We start from the raw sequence: 24814 nt of genomic DNA on the forward strand, positions 1-24814 counted from the left end.
TTAAAACATAATGATGAGGGGCGCCTGGGTGGCTCAGTCAGTTAAACCTCTGCCTTCAGCTCAGGTCATGATCCCAGGGTCCTGAGATAAAGCCCTGTGGGCTCCCTGCTCAGCAGGGAGCCTGCTTCTCCCTCTCTCTCTGCCACCCCCCTCTCTGTCAAATAAATAAAATCTTAAAAATAATGATGATGATGATGATGATGTAAGAGGGCAGGAGAAACGCCCCAAAAAGGAAGTCCCACACAAAGTGGACTTCTAGTTACTATGCTGCTTCCTTTCTTTCAATTTTTCACATTTCACTGCAGAGCAAATATTAGATTTCCTGTAGGTATGACCCTTTTTCATTGTGCTTCCTCCCCTGCAGAATAATGTTCCATTCCAGACAGCCAAAAGTTTGCAGACAAGGTATCTTTTTTTCTGGAAGGAGTGGAGCCAGCTACATCCTTCACAGAATAGAGCTCCACAAGCTGTGTTGAAAACCTGCAGGAATGTAACGGTCACTGAGAGGTAGAGTGCAAGCCCTCTGCAACAGCAAGTAATTAAAACTCCCTGACTTCAGGTTAAATCTCCATGGGAGAATAAAAACCTAACGCTCCTGGGATCTCAACGCACAACCATCAACAAATATATCTGTTAAATATGTGATAAAGGGCTAGAAGTTCAAACAAATCCGCGCTGAAAAATAAGTGATACAGTGCTTTCTGAATGCTGCAAAATTCTTGCTCATTCATCCACCCACCAATCATCTACTGAATAGCTGCTTTTTGCCAGGTTCTGTGCTGCCCACTATGTATGCAAAGATGGACAGTCCCTATACAACAAGGAAATCCCAGGCTCATACGCTGCACTGAGGTATAGTAAGGCAACATGAGTCAACTGGAAGAGATCAAAAAGCCATGAATATTTTAAACCAAAAGGAACCTCAAATACATATCTTGAGCTTTCCTACCTTCATTCATACATTTCCCTCAATCCAAAATCTAAAATGCCTGCCCAACCCATTCCACCCCAATGCTCGTCTATTGAGTCTATGCTCAAATGTGACAGCCCAGGTGGAATCAATCTTTCCACTTCATTCACATCATTTAACTCTAATACCTCATTCAACTGTCTGAGTCATCTTGCCTTGAAGTCCTATTGGTTTAACACATGTATTTGTCATCCTCACCCTGAGAGGAGATCTTGTTCTCTTTCTCCTACAATGGCTAACAAGCACCCCACTCAGTTTGTATCTGAGTGGCAATGACAATATATGTTCACTTACCTCATTTGATACAATATACATGTATACTAGGTTTTATTATCCTCTTTTTGCAGATGAGAAAATTACGACTTTACCCAATTAACACAGCTAGTAAGTGTTTACTGTTAGGATAGAAAAAAAAAATGATGCACTGTTCAGGTCATACCCGTGTTCCTTTAAGAAATACTTGCTTCCACTGTAAGTATACTAGATAAAAGACAGTAAGACATAGTATTTGACATTTTCTATACCTTCTCATGAACAAACTAAATCAAAAGAAAGTAAACTCATGGCAAGGTATCATATTATAAGGTGAGTCATCCGTTAGAAAAAACTTTTCTGGTGTTTTTTACTGTAAAATGAAATCCTTAATGTCTTTTGAGGTATCCATATTTAGTGCTTTACTACCATTGTCCGTTTTTATAAGATAAATGGAATATTCTGGTTGCAGTTGTGCTCTCCAAGTTCGTCTCCCTGACCAGACAGCAGATGGCCTCCCAGAAGTGGCACCCAACTGCCACCAGCCGCCGCCACCCACAAAGGAGTCAAGCCCAGCAGGGGCGCTGTGCAGGGCCCCATGGGCAAGAGGCTACAGCAGGAGCTGATGACCTTCATAATGTCTGTGACACAGAAATTTCTGCCTTCCCTGAATCAGACCACTTTTTCAAATGGAGCACCTGACTCAGTATATGAAGACCTGAGGTACACCTTCTCCCTGGAGTTTGCCAGGGGCTACCCTTACAATGCACCCACACGGTGAAGTTCCTCATACCCTGCTACCACCCCAGCGTGGACATCCAGGGGAACATCTGCCTGGGCATCCTGAAGGGCAAGTGATCTATCCTATATGATGCCAGGACCATCCTGCTGTCCATCCAGAGCCTGCTAGGAGAACCCAACATCGATAGCCCTTTGAACACACATGCTGCCGAGCTCTGGAAAAACCCCACAGCCTTTAAGAAGTATCTGCAAGAAACCTACTCAAATCAGGTCTCCAGCCAAGATTCCGGACAGTCTAGCCTCTCTCCTTGTGTTGCCTTTTTGTTTTTTTTTAGATGGTCTGTCCTTTTTTTCATTCCTGTCTAGGACTCTGTAGCTTAAGCTGTGGTGTCATTTTTGTTGTTTCTTGAATTAAGCCCTTAAGTTTGAGCCCTTGTGATAATTAAATACTTTGGGTTTAAAGAAAATAAAAGATAAATGGAAAACTCTTGACTATTCCGTTTTCTAAAGCAGCACTGCCCAACAGACATGGAACAAGCCACATAATTTTAAATTTTCTAATAGTTACATTAACAAAAGTAAAAATAGATGTTTATTCAAATTATGTAATCCATATATCTAATACATTGTTTCAAATATATAAAATTGAGATATTTTACATTTTTTAAATTTTTAATATCTTACTCAACTTGAACTAGCCAAAGTGTCCAGTATCTATCTATATATATATATATATTTTTTTTAAGATTTTATTTGACAGATAGCAAGAGCAGGAACACAAGCAGGGGGAGTGGGAGAGGGAGAAGCGGGCTTCCCACCAAGTAGGGAGCCCAACGTCGATCCCACGACCCTGGGCTAACGACCTGAGCTGAAGGCAGACGCCTAACGACTGAGCCACCCAAGTGCCCTCCAGTATCTGTATTTTGCTACTAACTACCATATGGGGCAGCTCAGTTCTAGAATATCCTGTCTTTATCAATTTTATACTTTGCATTTTTCCCATCTCCATATATCTGCACATGGCATTTCCTGGGCCAAAAAATGCTAAAATTTTAAAATAGCTAAAACCCAACTTCTAAATCCAGTCTATGTCGGGCGCCTGGGTGGCTCAGTTGGTTAAGCAACTGCCTTCGGCTCAGGTCATGATCCTGGAGTCCCGGGATCGAGTCCCACATCGGGCTCCCTGCTCAGCAGGGAGTCTGCTTCTCCCTCTGACCCTCTTCCCTCTCGTGCTCTCTATCTCTCATTCTCTCTCAAATAAATAAAATCTTTAATAAATAAATCCAGTCTATGTCGGGGCGCTTGGGTGGCTCAGTCCTTAAGCGTCTGCCTTCGGCTCAGGTCATGATCCCAGGGTCCTGGGATCTAGCCCCGCATCAGGCTCCCTGCTCTACAGGAAGCCTGCTTCTCCCTCTCCCATTTCCCCTGCTTGTGGTCCCTCTCTCGCAGTCTCCGTCAAAATCTTTAAAAAAAAAAATAAATCCAGTCTATATCAAAATCTTCCCCATCCAATAAAGTCTACTACATTTTCTATCATCCTCGGCTTTTTTTTTTTTTTTTTTTTAAGATTTTGAAGTAATCTCTACACCCAATGTGGGGCTCAAACTCATGACCCCAAGATCAACATCCTGTCTGATACAGTCTTCTCTCAGAATATTTAGTTACACAAGCCAATAATTTCATCAACCCATTCTAGATTAGATTTTGTTTTCAACTGAATTCCTGAATCATTATACTTTGTATAATTCTTCAGTTTATAATTCTTCAGTTTAAAAGTTCTTTCTACCTACTATCTCATTTTATCCTTAAACTTAGTAAGGTAGATGGTGAGTTGTGTTTAGTACATTGAGGTACTACATGCATCTTATCGTAATTTCACATCCTATTCCCATCAAAAATTTCAGGCACAGAAAAGTGACTCCCCCTTCCAATAGAATCAAAAAAAATTAAAAAGGAAGGGGAGGGTCACACCTGAGTGGCTCAGTTGGTAAAGTGTCTGACTCGATTTTGGCTCAGATCATGATCTCAGGGTTGTGAAATGGAGCTCCATGCCCGGTGTGGAACCTGCTTAAGAGTCTCTCTCCCTCTGCCCTCCCCACCCGTGTGTGTGTGTGTGTGTGTGTGTGTGCGTGCGTGTGTGCGTGTGTGCGTCACTTTAAAAAAAAAAGGATTAATGGATTAAGAGGTAAGAGACCTGGGGTGCCTGGCTGGCTCAGTCAGAAGAACATGCAACTCTTGATCTCAAGGTCATGAGTCTGAGCCCCACATTGGGTGTAGAGATTTTTTTTTTTTTTAATAAACTTAAAAAAAGATGTAAGAGACTTGAATCTAGTCCCAATTCTGTACTCTCAGTGAGTTCAGTCAAGTCATTTGACCTCCATAGTTCTCACATACATCATGGCATTATTAAAGTTTGGTCTACATCATGCAATTAAAAAAAAAAAAAATAAGACTATATATAAAGTACTTTTTAAACTAAAAAGCTCTTTTTAAGGTTATTATTATTATTCCTGGAATATAAGTGCTTCTTGAACAGTAGTATTTACACCTATGCTTGAAAGCTGCTTAAATTGCATGAGTTTTCGTGAAGAGATCAGATTTTGCTCCTTTTTAATGTCATCACCAGGATGGATTTCATTTTCTCCCATAAATTACATTATCCTTCAACTTTGTGGTTGAAGAATAACTCATGGACAGTGTTCTTACCATGCATAATATTTGGTTTATCTTCCAGTTCTTATCGGGCGGTTATGATTATTCACCCTTAAAACTCAATATGGCTAGGGTGATAAGTCTGAACAACTATATAGAGTCATTAATACAAATTAATATTGCCTTTTTTCTCCATTATATACTTTACAATGTGCTTTGTGAGTAAGGTTAAATAGATCATTTGTCATTGGTGTTTCAAAAGATATTCTGGCCCATAAGCAGGTTACAGATCTCTCTAAAAACACATTAAATGCCTTTTTTTTTTTTTTAAAGGAAGCCCATTTCCAACTTTTTGTTTAATGCCTTCCTTAAACAGGAACTGAGCTGGCCCAAAATTCCACATGTTCCAAAGACCTCTGGAAGAAATTATGGGCTTGTGTAGCTGGCATTACATTATTTGTGTGTGTGATTTTAAATGTAAGTAACTGGAAATGTAACCTCTTGAAGGTTATCCAAAGTAGCAGGATTAATATTTTAATACAACTACTTTCCTACATCTTAATCTATCCCAAGAACCTCGCTACTTTTTTACATGCTTTCTAAAATAAGCATTATACAGGGCGCCTGGGTGGCTCAGTCATTAAGCATCTGCCTTCAGCTCGGGTCATGACCCCAGGGTCCTGGGATTGAGCCCCGCATCGGGCTCCTGCTCAGCAGGAAGCCTGCTTCTCCCTCTCCCACTCCCCCTGCTTGTGTTCCCTCTCTTGCTGTCTCTGTCAAATAAATAAAATCTTTAAAAAAAAATTTTTTTAAAGTAAGCATTATAGAAATATCGATGTTATTATAGAAAATAAAGTACATAATGACAAATCTAATAATTAAACCATACTTTAAAAAAAAAAGTTTCCTTAAGTAATCTCTACATCCAACACGGGACTCAAACTCATGACCCTGAGATCAAGGGTCACATGCTCTACGGACTGAGCCAGCCAGGCACCCCAACTAAACCATACTTTCATCAGGAGTTAATACCTTATCTTTATACATAAGAACACCACTTGGATTGTTTCCTGTGTTAACGACCATGGTTTTATCTGGGCTGTTCTCATTATCTAAGTCTCAAAGACTTTTTCCTCAATAAGAGAAAAACAAAGAGATTATTTTACCTCCATCTAGTTAATTGCCCTTAAAATAGCAGGAATTAAGCTCAGAAACTAAGAACAAAATAATTATGGAGGGGAGGGGAGAGGGTTGCCCACTTACCCTGAATGCTTGAACAGAAGGGAGTAGCTCTAACCAAGCCAGTGACAAAACTGTTACTCATTACTCTTCCAGGGTACCCAGCTGGCTCAGTCAGTAGAGCATGCGACGCTTGATCTCAGGGTTGTGCGTTCAAGCCCCATGTTAGGCATGTGTGGAGCCTACTAAAAATTTTTTAAAACTTTCAAAAAGCTCTGAGTGTCTTAGGCTATATGGTTCCCCAAAAATATGTGGTATATGTATCAAATAACTTCTACAACTCAATTCTTCAATCATAGTCATAAACTGGGGCACCTGCTTATCCCTCTTAGCTGTACACAGATTAGATACTGGTTCCCACTTACAGTAAAGTACTGGGAAAGTGAAGGAATTAAGGAGATAGATCTGAAAGAATGGAAAAATAAAATCAAACTTCAAGGTTCAAGAAACATTACATGCACCAGGTACTTTCACAGATTACTTCCTTTATTCTCTACGGTAATCGTAGGTGAGAGGTTTTATATTACCACCACCCCTCTCCTTTTTTTAAAAGACTAAAAAAAAGGGGCAACTGGGTGGCTCAGTCATTAAGTGTTTGCCTTTGGCTCAGGTCATGATCCCAGAGTCCTGGGATCGAGCCCCGCATCGGGCTCCCTGCTCCGCGGAAAGCCTGCTTCTCCCTCTCCCACTCCCCCTGCTTGTGTTCCCTCTCTCTCTGTCAAATAAATAAATAAAATCTTTAAAAAAAAAAAAAGACCAAAAAAAAAAGGCTTAGAAATGGCACCATTTGCAATAATATGGATGGACCCTGGGGGCATTATACTAAGTGAAATAAATCTAACCAAGAAAGACAAATACTGTATGACCTCACTTATATGTAGAATCTAAAAAAAAAAAAAAACCTCAAAGATACAGAACAGATTGGTAATTGCCGGGGAAGGGAGGAGGGTAACAGGGTAGGCAAAACAGGTGAAGGTGGTCAAAAGTTACAAACTTCCAGTTATAAAATAAACAAGTCCTCAGCATGTGATATACCGTATGGCAACTATAGCTAATGCTGTACTGTATATTTGAAAGTTGCTGAGAGATCTTAAAAGTTCTCATCACAAGAAATTATAACTATTGTGTTGATGGATATTAACTGGATATTGTGGTGATCATTTTGTCATATATACAAATACTGAATCATTATATTGTACACCTGAAACTAATAATAATATATGCCAATTATATCTCAAAAAAATAAAATAAAGGCTTAGAGGGTCATATCAGTAGTATTTGGTACAAATGATATTCCAACCCTGGATGTCCGAGTTCTTCTCCCTGCAATGTTACCACTCTTAACATCTTATATCCACAGAGAGAGACCTAAGTTACTGATCACTTTCCAAGGCATCAGCTCAACTAATCCTTGTGAGTCAAGTCATGAGGGCAGGTATCACTACACCCTGTAAAGAGGAGAAAACCAGCTCAGACCCATTAATTGATTTATCTAAGGTCACATAGCTAATGAAGGACAAAACAAGAATTCAAACTTCTGGGCTTTTTCTAATCCACGATACTATAACTGTGATGTAAACATAAACTCAGCTTTGAATTTAAAACAAGTGCAGAAACTCTACATTTTGTGTTCTATATAGAGCCAAAGAATAGTGTTTATCTATAAAACACCCACTTCCTAAAAGGAGTTAAAATAGATGGCAAAAAGGAGCCATTTGTAATTGGACTTTAAAAAAAAAAAAGGGAACCTGGGTGGCTCAGTCGTTAAGCAACTGCCTTCGGCTCAGGTCATGGTCCCAGGGTCCTGGAATGGAGTCCCACATCAGACTCTCTGCTCCGCGGGAAGCCTGCTTCTCCCTCTCCCACTCCACCTTGCTTGTGTTCCCTCTCTCACTGTGTCTCTGTCCAATAAACTCTTTAAAAAAAATTAAAATAAAATAAAAATCAAACATATTAGATGATCAGTAAATGTCAAAATACTAACACATTGACTTACTATAAGTTTAAAATGATTTCTTCCAGTTAAATAATTTTGAAACTGACTAGTTGCATTTGTTTCCTTGTACTATAAATAGTCTTTCAAAATCCCAAGCCTGGGGGGGGGGGGCAGGTGGCTCAGATGGTTAAGCGTCTGCCTTCAGCTCGGGTCATGATCTCAGGGTCCTAGGGTCGAGTCCCACATCGAGTCCCACATCGAGCTCCTTGCTTAGCAAGGAACCTGCTTCTCCCTCTGCCTGCCACTCCCCCTGCTTGTACTCTCCCTCCCTCTCTCTGGCAAATAAAATCTTTACAAAATAAAATAAAATCCCAAGCTTATTATTTTCCCAGCATAATGCATGTACTAAATTTCTAAGATTTGTTTTTAAAATATACCTGATTTTATATACATAGTGCCCCTTTCACCTTGTCAATGGCTATAGTCAACTAGAAATAAGTTTCACCGTTGGCAAAAGATAAAATTGGCAACAAGACAGATATTTAGAAATCTGATACTGTATGCTCTATTTAGATCTTCATGAGGCTATTGTACAAAGCCCTGCCTCAAACTGTGTAGAACTTTCTATAAATGATTCACTTCTAAATTAGCTGCCCTGGGTCAGCGGTGGCAAGTCTTAAATAAGAGGTGAATCATCCTTTGTAGTCTTCCTTCTTCAGTACAACCACTTTTTTAGTGAGCAAAATAGGACAAAAATAATTTTATCCAAAAAAAGGAAATAGCAGATTTATATGTGTTAATCTACCAAATGACTTCCCACAGTAACCAAAAGAACATTTTCTTTTGCTAATGAAAGCTAACCAAAGCAACTATGTGTCCAAGAAAGTCAAAAATCTCAAAGCAATTCTTGAAACAAGTTTAAAAGGATAGGGAGAGGTTTTAGTCTTGCCTTTGTGGACATTACAGAAATACTAAACCGACTAAGATAAATCCAATGTGTATGGCTATATATGTCATCCTTTTCCACAACATTCTTCCAGTCAGAACTTTATCCTAGTCTAATAATGCTGCAAGGTTACACGCCAATTTTAAAGACATCATAAATCACTGCTATTCCCCTGGTCAGGTGCTGTCTCCAATTTTCCAGCTTTCTAAACATACTTTTCTTAAACGCCTCCTCTTATTTGACACTTAAAATGGAAAAGACTATAAAAAGACAGAGAGAGACTATAACAAGGAGACATTTTATATCTAAGAAAAATGTAGTAGGGTGGCTTGTGAAATATTATAGATTATATTAATAAAGAGATTTATGATTAAGCTTTCCAGTTTACCAAATATACAAATATAATTTATAAAAGATGGCCATATCTCAAAAGGGACCCTAATCAAAATTTTGAGATGTGTTTAGCAGAATGCTCATGTAGCAGTGTGTCCGTATTAACCCAGGCAGCAGACTTACAACCCTTACAATGAAATGGCTACAACACATGGTATTTAAAAACCACCCAAATGGGGATGCCTGGCTGGTTCAGTCGGTAGAGCATGCAACTCTTGGTCTCGGGGTTGTGAGTTTGAGCCCTATGTTGGGTGCAGCTTACTTAAAAAAAAAAAAAAAAAATACTAAAAAACAAACCACCCAAATAAATCATGGAAAATTGGAAAGCAAGCATGGTAAACCAGGGAGGTGTCAAGTGGGAGGGACAGAGGAGGGGGTCTATTCCTTACTATTTCCTAAAACAAATTCTGAAAGAGATGAGCACTTTAAGAAAAAAATTGGGCCATTTGAGAAGCTATAAACATCTTGAGAGAAAGACAAACTGATATTTATTCTAAACTAGGACACCTGGAAAGACAGGAAAACGTACAAGGTGATAGCGTGAAAGGTGACAGAATAAAGTATACTACAGGGTTCCCTAGACGACAGGTGACAAAGGACTGGGGGGAAGGCAAACTCATCGACCACCTGAGACACTTAAATTGTTCATCAGCAAGTCTGAGAAACACTGAAGAAGAAAAAAAAAAAAAACAACACTTCTATGGGTAGGGCCGGTGTGACACAAGTAAGGGCAGTCCTGAATTTAGAGGAAGTATATGTGTGAGAGTGCAGGCGTGCATGTGCGTGGGTGGCTGGGTGTGCATGAAGATTCTTCTAGGCTCAGGTTGCTTAATCCTGAACCATCTCCCACCCCAGGGAGAGAGAGCCCCAAGAACAGAGACTGGGAAAAGGTGGAAAGGAGCTGCCAAGAACAGAATGATGCCACAGACTCAGACACATAGGCACAACCCTGGCTGGAGTAGTTTATTACTAGTTCCTGCCCCCTGCTCTAAGCAGCTTCTTCCCGTCTCTGCTTGCCAAGATTACTGCCATTCCTGCCTATAAAACTCCTGGGACTGGAGCAGGCAGAGCAGTTAAAGAGGGGAGGAGAACCCAGCAGTGTCAGGAGGCTTCCTGAAGAAGCGGGCAGGCTACCCCGGGGTTCTATCCTCGACTCCCACGTATGTGTCACCCAGCCAGAGCCAGGACGAGGAGTACCAGCATTCCCTGGCTCCAGGCTTGGTGCTGACACTGCACCCTCTCTCTCTGCTTCTATTTTTATAACCACACTATCCTCTCCCCACCCCCTCCCCAAATGCCTATAATTCAAAAACTTCCTTACTGCCCAGGAAACTGGTTTGTATATTGTTGGTGTTTAACTGGCAAATGTATGAAATTTACCTTTCTCTTCTTTCTCCTTTTCTAGTAGGCAATTTGGTTACAATTAGGCAGACTCCAGGTCCCAGTTTACCACTGCTGTCCCAGAGTAATTTTTTTTTAAGTAGGCTGCATGCCCAGTGTGGGGCTTGATCTCAAGACTATGATCAAGAGTCTCATGCTACACCAAATAAGCCAGCCAGGCTCCCCCTACCACCCCATCAGAGTAATTCTTAATATCATCCCCATAACTCTCTGAAGTGTCTGGATTTGGAATATAAATTATCTGGCCACCTATTTATAATAGATCTTCTATTAAGCAGATCAAATAAGCATATTCCCATTTCAGAATGGAATGACTAAAGACAGCATGGGTTAAAAGGAAAAAGATAAGCTTGGATGTTGAAGAAAAGCAAGGGTAGAGTTCTTCCTCTATCCTTTAACATCTAAGTAATCTTCCCTAGAAGCTTCTTGGAAGCAAGTATCAGTGTCTAGGACTTCAGCACAATTAAGATCCTAGGAGACTTGAGTGTGCGGAGAGTTGAAAATGAGCTCTACATGTTCAGTGAGAGAAGAGGTAAAAATACAATTATATGATGACACAAATTCTGCTGCAGGTATTCTCTATGCCTAGAAAGAGGACACAAAGAAATATGGATATTATTAAAGAGTTATTTTTGGCACATGAGAAATAAACATTGACAAGTGCAACACAAAGCAATTCTAAATAAATTGGTATGTTTACTATTTCTCAACTGAGATCTTCAATTTTGTTGATTTAAATCATTTATTAGGTTTTATACTAAACTTTATTGAAGTTTATTCTAAAATAAACTTCATCAGAAAGGTCCAGATTAGTTACTATAACACAGAAATCCACATGGAGATAACTTAGTTTGAAGATCACGAATAGGGATACACTTTTATATGTGTTTTCCTTATTTGGGGGGATTTGGCCAAGGGTAGGAGAATGAAAAATGTACTGATTTAGATGAGAAAAATTAAAAAATTACAAGAAGTATCCAAAAAGTTGTAAAAAAAAAAATGCATCTTGTTTAAAGAAAAGAAGGAAAGCATATTGGGGCGCCTGAGTGGCTCAGTCGTTAAACGTCTGCCTTTGGCTCAGGCCATGATCCCAGGGTCCTGGGATCGAGCCCCGCATCAGGCTCCCTGCTCCCCGGGAAGCCTGCTTCTCCCTCTCCCACTCCCTCTGCTTGTGTTCCCTCTTTCACTGTGTCTATGTTAAATAAAATCTTTAAAAAAATATTTATTGAACCACTGTTCTAGATACCTAACATGCTATCTCATCCAATTCTTACAACAAATCCCATAAGGCAGGTATTATTTGTACATTTTGCCAGTGAGAAAATTTAGGCTAGAAGGTGGCGTTTCCAGGAGTCAAACCCAGGGCATGCTACTCTACCCTGAAACCCACCCCCATCATACGGTCCTGAAAGCTTTTCTATCATGCCACCTTGACTCCCCATCTGTCATAGGACCCTGTGAACCTGTCAAATAGCCACAGCAACATGTGTTGCTTTGAGATATTATAAAAGCCTAAAATGTCACAAATTTAACCAACCACTCTTCACTCTGCATAATTACAATCCTATAAGATTAATCCTAAAACTGAATGTATAAAACCAATTAGTCTTTCTGCTGGTTTTTCCCTTCTTGCTTTCCCATTTTTTTTTCCCCTCTTACCACCTAACTTCACAGCGTAGGTCAAGTACTTAATCTCAAGCAACTGGTTATAAAGCAATGTTGCTGGTGGGCAGGGGTGATATTGGCCCTAATAAAACAATGTGAAATTTTGTGGAGGCTTTTTTGGTTGTTACAATGATTGTGTGACACCACTGATGTAGGGATACTGTATGAATTCTAACACAGAAGCCCAGCTCAGTTAAGAGCTGTTCAGCATTCCATATGATTTTCAAATGTCCTCCCAGACTTTCACACTGGGAAGAGGAAAACAAAAAGATTTAAGCCTAAACCCTAGCTGTGTTACAGATAAAGTATTTTTGGTTATCAATTTCCTGGATTGTAATTACCATGTAAATCAAGGAAAAGACCTGTTTGTGCAGAACTTTACCAAGAACTATTTATCATTTGAGAAAATCAAGTCACTCATGACAATGCCATTCGTGTTATATTTTATGCTGAAAATTCAAGTATCTGCTACTGCTACATTACAGTAATTCTACAAACATCTACAAATATTATTTATCCCTTATTTCTTTATACGTTACGTAAAGAAAGTCAACAACATTCAGTTGAATATTGTCTTATTCTTTAAATCCAAACTTATTCACTACAAATAGGTACAAGCACCTAACTGCTTCATTAGGTCTTCTAAGATACTTCTCCCCATGTTGAAATCCATATTTGTTTCTAATATTAGAGTTAAGGGGCACCTGGGTGGTTCAGTCGGTTAAGCATCTGACACTCGACTTCAGCTCACTCAGGTCATGAGATCAAGCCCTGCATGGGGCTCCACACTTGGTGGGGCATCTGCTGGAGATTCTGTTTCTCTCCCCCTCTGCCCTTCCCCACCCCCTGCATGCACATGTACATGCTCTCCCTAAAAATGAATATTAGAGTTAAGGAATTTTTTTTTCAATTACACACACAGGTAGGTAAATTTTTATTTCAGGGTAATAAACATGGTGTTACTTTGAGCCCAATAAGGTTAGGAACCACTTGTGTAAAAGGAAAAGGTATGGGCTTTGGGTCCAGACAAACCTAAGATCAAAGACATACCTTCAGGGGTACCTGGGTGGCTCGGTCCTTAGGGGTCTGCCTTTGGCTCAGGTCATGATCCCAGGGTCCTGGGATCGAGCCCCGCATCGGGCTCCCTGATCAGCGGGGAAACCTGCTTCTCCCTCTCCCACTCCCCCTGCTTGTGTTCCCTCTCTCGCTTTCTCTGCCAAATAAATAAAATCTTTAAAAAAAAAAAAAGGCATCCCTTTAAACTTCATGACTTGAATAATTTACTTTTGCTCTGAGCTCCAGCTGCCATTTTTAGTCATTTATAGGGCTTTGGGTAGGAGCTGCCATTTCTAATAGGATGGCATTAGTTAAATGGTAAGGGCAGATATTCAACAAAAATTCCCTTCTTAGTTCTCAAGATAGGTTTCCCTTTCCCAACTCACCTCCACATAAAGACAGGAAAATTAAGACAGGAAGGGGGAAGTATAAAGAAAACAGGAGAAAGAGTAACAGGAATCATGACCAGCACCTAATACCTAGCCACACCCAGAACTGCTAGTATCAAATGTGAGAAGTTGCAAGAAGTTAAATTAAGATTCTGGACCTGGATCACCAAGGACATTGTGTTAATGCCAATCACAGAAACTACTACTATATTAACGCAGTATGTGGATATGTGAATTGGTTCAAGAATGGAAACAGAATTATCACTTCCTCAACCTTGCTACTGTGTATCCCTTTAAGGCCACATAAAGTTAACACTACAACTTAAGAACTTTTACAGATGGATATGATCTACAGGATCATCCTGGATTTTAGCCATTAAAAAAAAAAAGTTGAGGGGTGCCTAGCTGGCTCAGTCAGTAGAGCAAGTGACTAGATCTCAGGGGTCATGAGTTCAAGCCCCATGCTGGGGGTAGAGTTTACTTAATAAAATGATAATAGTAAAAAAAAAAAAAAAAAAAAAAAGAGAGAGAGAGAATTGAAACTGTTCCTCTACATCGTGCTTCTGCTCACTGATGTATCTCAAGATTTGGAGCAGTGACTGGCAAAGTCATAATCAAAGTGTGTGTGTGTGTGTGTGTGTGTGTGTGTGTGTGTGTGTGTGTGTGAGTGTGTGTGTGTGTGTGTGTGTGTGTTTATTTGAGAGAGAGACAGCGAGAGAGGGAACACAAGCAGGGAGAGTGGGACAGGGAGGAGCAGGCTTCCCGCTGAGCAGGGAGCCCCATGCGGGGCTTGATCCCAGGACCCTGGGATCATGAACTGAGCCAAAGGCAGATGCTTAGTGACTGAGCCACCCAGATGCCCCATAATCAAAGTCTTCTAATGAGATTCAATAGGCCTAATACGTGTATCTTCTATTTTAAAACTATTATACTCTCTTGCTATAAATTCATAACATGTACAAATGATGAAAATATGTTTTTTATAGGATAAACACCTCTTATTAAAGGGCATCAACCTTTTCCCTAAGTACTTGGTTCTCTATACACATAGCAGGAAGAAATATCTCCCCAGGGGTTTCTTTTGAAGAATTAAAATTCTTGCTAGCATTCCAACGTAGGAAGGAGTCCATCTGGCTCTGCCAAGTGTATGGCTAGCAAGATTTATCTGGGATAAAGGGCCCCTAAATAGTTCTAGCCATATATTCAAAAGTTGTCGAAAGTCACCATTGCTTCACTGCACAGACAACATAGAAGAGGCTTTTCAAAATGGGCTAGATTCTATTCCAGGAGGAATACTGAAGCCATCCTAAAAGGTAAAAATTTACCTATTTTCCCTGTGGATTTCATTAGTTCAACCAGTAAAAATGTTATTTTTTTTTTAAAGAATTTATTTGACAGAGAGAGACACAGTGAGAGGAGGGAACACAAGCAGGGGGAGTGGGAGAGGGAGAGGCAGGCTTCCCGCCGAGCAGGGAGCCTGATGCAGAGCCCGATCCCAGGACCCTGAGATCATGACCTGAGCCGAAAGCAGACACTTAATGACTGAGCCACCCAGGCGCCCCAACCAGTAAAAATTTTAACTATACTTTTGATATTGTCTCATGGGTGGAGAGGACTGGGAATCAAACCTCATCTGCTTAAGTCTTAAGATACAACTATCAATTTACAAGCAATACAATGACGGGATGATAAGCTACACTTCAGGGATGGAAGCAGCAAAATACACCCTGAAAAACCACACAAAATAAATAATCTGGCTTCTTCAACAAATTCATTGGAAGGGAAAAAACAGAACGGAAGGAACCCATACATTAAAAAAAAGACTCAAAAGACATTTAAAAGCAGCCAAAACTAGATTATGGTCTTTAGGAAAGCACATTTAGGCAATAAAATTTTCTTTTAAGGGATTAATCACCATAAGTCAGGATAGTGGTTACTTGTGGGGGACAGATGGAAGGAGGCATTTGGAAGGTTCTGAGTTGGCTGGCAAGGACTATCTTCTGACATGAGTGTGGTTACAAGGATGTTCAACTTGTACATTTGTTTTGGGGCGCCTGGGTGGCTCAGTAGGTTGAGCGTCTGCTTTCAGCTCAGGTCATGGTCCCGGGGTCCTGGGATCGAGCCCCGCATCGGGCTCCCTGCTCCGTGGGAAGCCTGCTTCTCCCTCTCCCACCTCCCCACTTGTGTTCCCTCTCTCACTGTGTCTCTGTCACATAAATAAAATTTTTTTTAAAAAAGTACGTTTTATGTGTTTTTATCTACTTGTTCTATATTTAGTATTTTTTTAAATGAGGAATAAAAAAATATTGGCAAGTGCTGATAATTGTTGAAGCTGGGCACCTGGGAGGTATCACACTATTTTCTTTTGCATGTATTTAAGTTTTCCATAATAAAAAGTTAAACATGAAAAAAAAAATTTACTTCATACTAACTGCTAGTACCTGCCTAGAGCAGCTCTCAATCTTACGGAAAGGACACACAGTAAATCAACAGTTATTCAGTCTGTAAGAGCTGTGGAAGCTCAGAGGAGAGGCAAGAAACCTTGAGGTGGGGGTGCAGATGGGGGAGGTGGGGGAAGCTCTGGGTAGTGACTCCTGAGTGTAAGTAAAAGTTCTTTAATTAAACAAGGAGGCTCTTAGACTGAGGTGGTTTTTTTTTTTTCCCAAAGATTTTATTTATTTGAGAGAGAGAGAGAGAGAGAGAGAGAGAGACAGACAGACAGACAGACAGGTGGGCAGAAGGAGAGGGAGAAGTAGGCACCCCCCCCCTGCTGCCGAGCAGAGAGCCCGATGCGGGGCTCGATCCCAGGTGGGATCATGACCCAAGCCAAAGGCAGACGCTCAACCAACTGAGCCACCCAGGTGCCCCCTGAGGTGGTTCTAATACCTCAGCAGCCCATGTAAGCAAACCAAAATATAAACCTGTAAATGCCTCAGGGTTAAGAATACAAAACCTAGAGGGACGCCTGGGTGGCCCAGTCAGTTAAGCGTCTGCCTTAGATTCAGGTCATGATCTCAGCGTCCTGGGATCGAGTCCCGCATCGGGCTCCTTGCTTAGCAGGGGACCTGCTTCTCCCTCTACCTGCCATTTCCCCTACTTGTGTGCTCTCTTTCTGATAAATAAATAAAAATCTTTAAAAAAAAAAAAAAGAATACAAAACCTAGAGATAACCAATCACAGTGAACTAGGCTTTCCTAAATAATGCAAACAAATTTTCTTTGCTTTAGTTTCCACATCTCGTCTATAAAAACCTTGCCCCTAGTTCCTATCTGTGGAACACTTCTAATCACTTCTGGTTTGGCACTGTTCAATTCCAATCGATTTTGCTCAAATAACCCTTAGGATTTTTAATATACCTCAGTTCATCTTTTAACACAGTTAATAGCGAAGGAGAAGGGGAAAGATTCACAGGTACCAGGGAGAACAATGCATAAATATCAAGGCGGGGGGGCAGCGGTGTTGGGGGGGTGGTGCCTTACTGGCTCAGTTGGTAGAGCATGCAACTCTTGATCTTGAGGTTGTGAGTTCAAGACCCATGCTAGGTGTAAAGCTTACTTAAAAAAAATGTCCTAAACAATAGCCAAACTGTGGAAAGAGCCAAGATGTCCATTGACTGGGGCGCCTGGGTGGCTCAGTTGGTTAATCGACTGCCTTCGGCTCAGGTCATGATCCTGGAGTCCCGGGATCGAGTCCCACATCAGGCTCCCTGCTGAGCAGGGAGTCTGCTTCTCCCTCTGAACCTCTTGCCTCTCATGCTCTCTATCTCTCATTCTCTCTCTCAAATAAATAAAATCTTTAAAAAAAAAAAGATGTCCTTTGACAGATGAATGGATAAAAAAGATGTGGTGTGTGTGTATATATATATATGTATGTGTGTATATATATATATATATACACACATACACACACACACACACACACACAATGGAATGTTATGCAGCCATCAAAAGGAATGAGATCTTGCCATTTGCAACGACGTGGATGGAACTGGAGGGTGTTACGCTGAGTGAAATAAGTCAATCAGAGAAAGACATGTATCATATGACCTCACTGATATGAGGAATTCTTAATCTCAGGAAACAAACTGAGGGTTGCTGGAGTGGGGGTGGGGTGGGAGGGATGGGGTGGCTGGGTGATAGACATTGGGGAGGGTATGTGCTATGGTGAGCACTGTGAATTGTGCAAGACTGTTGAATCACAGATCTGTACCTCTGAAATAATGCAATATATGTTAAGGAAAAAAAAAGGAGGAGAATGAAGGGGGGAAATCGGAGGGTGAGACGAACCATGAGAGATGATGGACTCTGAAAAACTGAGGGTTCTAGAGGGGAGGGGGTGGGGGGATGGGTTAGTCTGGTGATGGGTATTGGAGAGGGCACGTTCTGCGTGGAGCACTGGGTGTTATGCACAAACAATGAATCATGGAACACTGCATCAAAAACTAATGATGTAATGTATGGTGATTAACAAAAAAAACTTAAAGGCAAAAAAATGTGCTAAAAAAGTCATAGGGAACTGAAAATAGTTTGTCTGGACAGGCTATGGAAGATATCTACCATTCCCCTAGTTAAAGTAGTCTTCAGAATACCTGTCATGCCCACAATCCTCTCCAACATGACTCCTTAACTACCACTCACCTGCCTTTGTTCCACATGCCCTACAGGCTGGACTAGAGATGAGCCCCTGATCCACAGGCTCACAGGTGCTGTCCCACCTGTTCTGTACCCAGACTTGCCAACACAGAGACTCACTCTCAGGGAGTCTGAATTTGAGACACAATGGGGTACAGAAAATAGAGCGGTAACAAAACAAAGACAGAGATGAGACAACAGAACCTTAAAGGAGCAAAATCAAAAGGATGAGAGGCATTAATCAGTCAAGAAGAGAAGTTGGAGGGGGGGAGGAGAGAAAGAGAGGCTGAAATGGAAGGTGAAGGATAAACAGACTTGCTCTTGGTTCTCCAAAGTCTAAAGCTACTGCTTTCACCTGGACAGCATGAATGATTCTACAGTTCTCCATGGAACATGGAGCAGAAGCTGTCCTGAGCTTCTTTACCTCCCTATACATCGTGATACAAACACATACATACATACAGATTGCCTAAGGTAATATGAGTGTTCCATCTCTCGCAATCTGCAAGAGCCTTTCATGTCCTCTCAGGATGGGAGCGGTGGGAGGGAGTGAGGGAAGGCAAAGAGACCAGCCATCAGCCTCTGATGTAGCAGGCTAGGAGAGTGGTTGGCCTCTGCCCAGGGGTTCAGACTTTACTCTAGGATTGTTCACATGCTAACTTCAGGGGATTTCCAGGAAATTTTTTTCCAAAAAAAAATCAACAGTTTTATTCATTTCTTATCTTCCTGATAGCAATGAGGTCTACAAGGCAGCTGCTTAGATTCTACCACTTCTCAAAATAAGTTATTGGTTTCTGTTTTGAGTTTTTCATCTAAAAATGAAGCTGATGCCCACGAGGGATAGTAAGCATATATAATGATTGTAACATATTTAGAATTTATCAGATGGTACTGTACAATTCCGGAAAATATCCTATTCAACTTACAAAACAAACACTTATAAGACAAACATAGCAAATGAATGGTAAATTGTATCTCTACTTTATAAAACAGAAGTTAGGGATCATTCCTCTGCTGAAAAACATTTGAGTTTTCATTGCTTACAGAATAAAATCTATACAGCTTCAAAGACATTTATAGTCTCACAATCTACATCTTCAGTTCCTACTGTAGCCACCATTTAGTTTTATTTATCAGACTTTGACGGAGCAGCTAAACCATCTAGCTACTCTAGAGACAAGATTTAAAAAAGTCCAAGCCCTCCCTCCCCCCAACCGTCCTGGGAGAGAGAGGAATAACTATTCAATTCAGTTTGCTAATGCTAGGTTAAAATCATGCAATAGTGGATATTATACCTAATCTAGGCTGATGGATTCACAAGGAAGGCTTCTTGGAGGAGGTGACAGTTGAGATTGGAGAGGTAAATAAGAGCTATTAGAAATGAGAACAGCATGGGGCCCTTAGGTGGCTCAGCCAGTTAAACATCCAACTTAATCTCAACTCAAGTTTTGATCTCAGGGTCATGAGTTTAAACCCTGTGCTGGGCTCCACACTGGGTGTGGAGCCTACTTAAAAAAAAAAAAAAAAAAATGTGAATCATAGGAGAAAAGGCACAGAGAAATGAACAGTTAAATATTCCGGAATATAGGGGGGATGGTTAAGAGAGGAGATTAGAGCAGCAGGCAAAAGACAGAACTCAAGAGGGAGGAATAAGAGACATTGTTCAGCTGGTGGGGGGTTATTTGTAAGTACTTTTGTCTGAATATTTGTGTTCCCCCTCCAAAATTCAAATGTTGAATCCCTATAAGGGATGGCATTATTAGGTAGGGCCTTTGGAAGTTGCTTAAGCCTTGAGGGTAGACCTTGTGAATGGGATTAGAGCCTTATCAGAGGTTCCAGAGAGATTACAGCACCTCCCCACCCTGTGGGCATACAGCAAGAAGGTGCCAACAATGAACTAGGAAGGGGGCCTCGCCAGAAAGCGGTCATGCACCAGCCTCTAGAACTGTGAGCAATAAATTTACGTTGTTGAAAAGCTACCCAGTGATATTGTTATAGCAGCCAGCAAGGAATAAGACGGGGAGTAACTGAGAGCCCTGAAGGTTTCTAATAGGCATGATCAGACCATCAAAATATTAAAAAAAGATGGGCAAGATCAGAAAAATCATATTCTGGGTGCCTCTTTGGAGTCAGTATAGTAATAATCTCATAGTAACAACTGTCAACGCCCTCCAGCCAAGGACCAGCAGGATTTCTCACCTCTAGTTTATTGTTCCTTGCATCAGGGGGGACAGCATGCCGTGGGGAACCATGGAGGGGTCTTAGTAAGAGGATGCTAGGAAGGACTTGGGAGCACGTGCAAGGAAACATGGGTTTGCTCTGGATAGGGTGCCATCAGGAAGTGAGGCAATTCTAGGGCTATCTTAGTAAACCTATCTCTAAGGCGGGAGAAATTACCAAAGCTAAAGCTATGATTACTGAAGGAACAGCAGTCATTTGTATCAGTCATCTCATCTGGGGAGCAAGGGGGACACCTGGTCATTTTTGTGGTGTGAAAAACGTTCATGTTCTGGTTTCTGTCTGGACAGGATTAGAGTGGTGTGTTTTGTTAAGATTTTCAATTTTTTTTTTTTAAGATTTTATTTATTTGACAGAAAGAAACACACAGCGAGAGAGGGAACACAAGCAGGGGGAGTGTGAGAGGGAGAAGCAGACTTCCCGCCGAGCAGGGAGCCTGATGCGGGGTTCGATCCCAGGACTCTGGGATCATGACCTGAGCCAAAGGCAGACGCTTAACGACTGAGCCACCCAGGTGCCCAAGATTTTCAAGTTTTAAGTAATGTCTACACTCTGTGAGGCTTGAACTCACAACCCTGAGATCAAGAGTCACATGCTCTTCCGACTGAGCCAGCCAGGCACCCAAGATTTTCTTTTAAAGTAATCTTCACACACAATGTGGGGCTTGAACTTAAAACCTGAAGATCAAGAGTCATAGGCTCTTCCAATTGAGCCAGCCTGACTCCCCCAGGTAGTCTTACTTTTGACTTGCCCCATCAGTCACAGAATGCTCTTATCTGATTTTGATGTTCTTTGAAACCATTTATGCCCAAAAGGAGAAGCCAACTCCTACCAGTGAGTGTCAAGCCAGCTCCCAGATTGCAGGGGCTGCTCTTCTCACTCTTACACTCTTTCTATTCAGTTCTGTTGGGCTTGCTTCACAGTCCTCATAGCTCAATGCTAAAATTTACACTGGATTCCTAAATTCCTTCATTTGGTGTGTTTTTGTTGTTCCTAGGAGGGACTGTATACAAGTCAGTGCACCTCATTTTGTTCTAGTCTTCCTGGATTTCCCATCTGTGAAGCAGAAAGACACAGTTCCACTTGCCAGTTATCCACATTGCTGGGAAATGATAAAGTCTGCAGTGCAGTTCATGTTCTCCAGAAGTGCCACATAAATACGGAATATTGACTTTCACAAGAGCTCAGCGCTGTTGCCAGCAACTTGAAAAGGAAGCCGTTTCTGGGAAGCTTTACAAGGCAGCTCCCCATACACTAGTTCAGCTAGGAAACGATTCTGCTTGTAAACAGAGCCCCCAACTTCATAATTTCTGGAATTTTTAGAGATGCAAGAATTGCACACAAATCAGTTTCCATACCCTTTTCGTGTCCATATTTCACCCTCTTACTCCCCACCCACTTCAAGGTAGGAGCGATGCTCCTCACGCCTACCTCCATCAAAAGCTAAGTCTTTCTTCACACCACAGCAGGAAAAGTTAACATCTACATAAGACATCACTATTAAACTGGTACTAAAGCTGCATACTGAAGCTACAGGATTTTAACTACTGTGTGAAGATTCTTTTATTCAATGAATACTTGAGCTCCAATCACATTTTAGGTACGGTTCTAGGCCCTTTGGGGGCCTAAACAAAATAGACAAAATCCTTGCCTTTGTGGAGCTTATATTCTACTACATGGGAGAGGAAAAAGACAAATAAGTTAAATATACATAGGATGTGAGTATGCTATGGAGGAAAATTAAGTGAGGAGGGAAATTTTAAATGGGATGATCAGTACCAGCCTCACTGAGAAGGTGATATTTGAGCAGACTTAAAGAAGGTACAGCATTCTGCAGGAAAAGGCTCTGGTAAAGACAACAGCCCTAAGGCTCCAGAGTTCAAGAAATAGCTAGGAGGCCAGACTGGCTGGAGCAGAAGGAATAAGGATATTAGAGAGGTAACAGGGCCTGTAGCCCATTGTAAGATTTTGGCTTTTGCTGGAAGTGAGATGGGGAGTTATCAGAGTTTTGATCAGAGAGAAGATATAGGATATGTCTCACTGGAGACAGCAACTTTTGAGTTTAGCTAGAAAAGAGAAATGGGGTAACAGCAGGAGACAGGGGCAAGTGAAAATGGAAGATTTGTTTTGTTGAGAGAAATCACAGCATAAATGTTATTTATAAACTGTTGTATATAAAGCTTGAAATTAAAATCACAATTCTCAAATTAAAATCTCATCTTCCCAAGAATACTGCTTTATTGGACTGCTTTATGTATTAAGAAGCCACATTTGCTTGACCCATTCAATGAACTATTATATATATACATGAACGAATACAACCAAGTCAAAGGAAATTTTTTTTTTTTTTTTAGATTTTATTCGTCAGAGAGCAAGCACGCACAAGCAAGGGGAGCGGCAGAGGGAGAAGCAGGCTCCCCACTGAGCAGGGAGCCCAATGCAGAACTCAATCCCAGGACGCTGGGATCATGACCTGAGCCCAAGGCAGACACTTAACCAACTCAGCCGCCCAGGCATCCCAATAATTAAATCTTTAAAGACACTGAGTTTTCATTTCCTGGACATGTGAGGTATCTAACTATAAAACTGATTTCCTTAAAAGCTTGTTCGAATTACCATTTTCTACAGTCTTTCCACATAAAAGATAACTAAGAAAACATGTCATGGCACAAACTACTGCCAAACAATCACAGTGGTCACATATTCAAAATGCCCCTTCAACAAATGTTACGACTGAAGCTCGAGTTTAATGATCAATTCCTTTGTATAACCTGAATATTTTGAAAGATGGTACTAAACTTTTTGTAAAAGTGTCCCTGCATTTACAAAAGTTAACTGCTCTTTTAGGCAAGATTTACTTTCTTTTTACTGAACTGCTCATTTAGTTGTTTAGAAAAAAGTATCAGCTCAAAGGGATTTCTGTATAATTGGCCATCTGTTTCAAGGTAATGACCACAGGCTGCAAGTGATTCATAGCTTAGATTCATAGTTTCCTCCTTCAGGGACCTTGAAATAGGTGAAATTCAAATTAGTTTCACAACAGCATTTTTTTGAGGCAATATTTTTGTGGTGGGGTCTGAGGCTTTAATTGAAAAGACGCTTTGTTTTAAAAAAAGTTTTCCTGGAGGCGTCTGGGTGACTCAGGGTCCCGGGATCGAGCCACACAACGACTCCCTGCTCGGTGGGAAGCCTGTTTCTCCCTCTCCCACTCCCTGTGCTCTGCTCTCGCTATCTCTGTGTAAATAAATAAAACCTTAAAAAAAGGTTTCCTGGGTTTGTATTTGAAATTTGAATGCAGTTACCTAAAACCTCATAGCCACTATGTAATGGACTTGGAACCAGGAAACCTGCATTCAAATCCTGGCCCTGCCCCATACCAGCTCAGTGACTCTGGGCAAGCGGCTTAACTTCTTAGATCCTCACTTAGCTTTATAAAATGAAAAGAACCCCTACCTCAGTGCCAAGGGGGGGAATGGAACAACCACCCTGTAGACTTACTTACATGACTAGCACAGCCATGGGCACATTATGAACTCCCAGTAAATCTGCCACACCTGAAATCAGGTCAGGCAAGTCCTTCCCTTCCTCCCCTCACCCTTAGTAAAGAAGGTTCAACTCCATACAGAGCTATTTATCACCCTATAGCCACTGCTCTAGAAAAAAAGACAGGAATTCTGAGCTAACAATCTATTGAATCTATTAAGAGGGGGAAATTGTTTTGTTCCCACTGACAGCTCCAAAGTTTATACCACAATTACCCTTGCTGGGGAAATGAGACGAGAAATGGGATCTCACCAGAGTGGTTTCAATAAATTACTTGTTTCAAAATTAACTATTGAGATACTTAAGACATACTATACTATGATGACAAATACTTTATCCTGGATATACTTAATTTTTTTTAAAGATTTTATTTATTCATTTGAGACACACAGATAGAAAGCATGAGCAGGGGGAGCAGAGGGAGAAGCAGGCTCCCCGCTGAGCCAGGAGCCCGAGGTGGGGCTTGATCCCAGGACTCTGGGATCGTGACCTGAGCAAAGGCAGATGCTTAATCATCTGAGCCACCCAGGAGCCCCATACTTAACTATTCCTAATCCAAATGGAAAACTCGCGTTAATGTTATATGTGTAAGTATACTAGTATATATATTGGGAGTTACAAAAAATACATGAACTTTGATATAGAAGGATTAAATTATCTCTGAATTTTATCTATTTCAGTGCATTGGAAACTGAAAACACTGACAGTGGTTGCCAAGCTATCACTGACACCCTGGAAAACTTGGGAAGCAATACAGAATAG

General features: G+C 41.0%; 1 protein-coding gene and 1 pseudogene across 1 annotated transcript in view; one reads left to right on the forward strand and one right to left on the reverse strand.

The window, feature by feature from the left end:
- Positions 1 to 24814, reverse strand: part of GIPC2 (GIPC PDZ domain containing family member 2) — a 70655-nt gene that overhangs the window by 43618 nt on the left and 2223 nt on the right. The window lies entirely within an intron of this gene.
- LOC114208356 (ubiquitin-conjugating enzyme E2 C-like) lies at positions 1733 to 24814 on the forward strand (annotated as a pseudogene).

Source organism: Eumetopias jubatus, unplaced genomic scaffold (genome assembly GCF_037043125.1).
Source record: "Eumetopias jubatus isolate StellerSeaLion01/CBP00866 unplaced genomic scaffold, mEumJub1_p1.0 scaffold_4, whole genome shotgun sequence".
Lineage (NCBI taxonomy): Eukaryota > Metazoa > Chordata > Mammalia > Carnivora > Otariidae > Eumetopias > Eumetopias jubatus.